The sequence below is a fragment of the Octopus bimaculoides genome, chromosome 23 (genome assembly GCF_001194135.2).
Source record: "Octopus bimaculoides isolate UCB-OBI-ISO-001 chromosome 23, ASM119413v2, whole genome shotgun sequence".
NCBI classification, from domain to species: domain Eukaryota; kingdom Metazoa; phylum Mollusca; class Cephalopoda; order Octopoda; family Octopodidae; genus Octopus; species Octopus bimaculoides.
In genome coordinates, this window is record NC_069003.1 from 2,288,933 (window position 1) to 2,290,176 (window position 1,244).

The window sequence follows — 1,244 nt, forward strand, 5'->3', positions numbered from 1 at the left end:
TATATATATATATATATATATATATATATATATACATACACACATGTGTAAAAGAAATGAAACCTCTTTATATATTTGTGTGAGCCTATGTATATTTTATTTTATATTTCATTTTAATGATTTCATTAGTTTGAATGTGACCATGTTGGAACACCACCTTATTGTTTCTTATTTATTTATTACTATTTTAAAAAGACTAAAACGAAAGGGGAAATGTCTTCCGTCAGTCATTTTTCCTGCCACAAAATCCCATTCGATCTTTCATTCCATTTTCTATCTCACCACCTGTCTCATTCACTCCCTCACCACCTCTCTCTCTCTCTCTCTCTCTCTCTCATCTTTGGATCATGAATGTAAAACGAAGATCTGGCTATGCTCCTCGCTTATAATGCAAGAATATTATGTTAGGTACACAAGTCCAAATAATATTAAATAAAATAAAACAGTAAAATGATTAAAAATAAATAATGCAGGAAAAAAAAACCTTGATCAATTCACCATTCGTTGATGACGCGCAGATGGTTCGAACTTAAAGCCACATGCTGGCGAGGCGTATATGTAGACCATAAATCGATAGGAAGATCCATCGCATTAATCTTATAACCACGATTCATGGCATTTCTTAAAAGGATATTAGAGATTTATATATCTATATGTTTACTTCTTTCTCTCACTCTTTTCATGTCGTGATATATCAATCCTATGCAATCTACACACACACACACACACACACATATAAATTATAAATACAGGCAATGCATATAGATATATATATATATAAATATGGACAGATATAGCATGCACGCTAAACACATATTTATATGTACATTATATATATATATATATATATATATATATATATCGTAATAATAATCCATGCATGAAATTTAATGTATATATACATATTTATTGAGAGAGAGAGAGAAAATATTATTTCATTACAGATATATGTGAGCGTGTGTACTGATATATACATATATATATACATATATATATACATATATATATACATATATATATACATATATATATACATATATACATACACATATATATATATATATACATACACATATATATATATATATACATACACATATATATATATATATACATACACATACACATATATATATATACATACACATACACATATATATATATACATACACATACACATATATATATATACATACACATATATATATATATACATACACATATATATATATATACATACACAT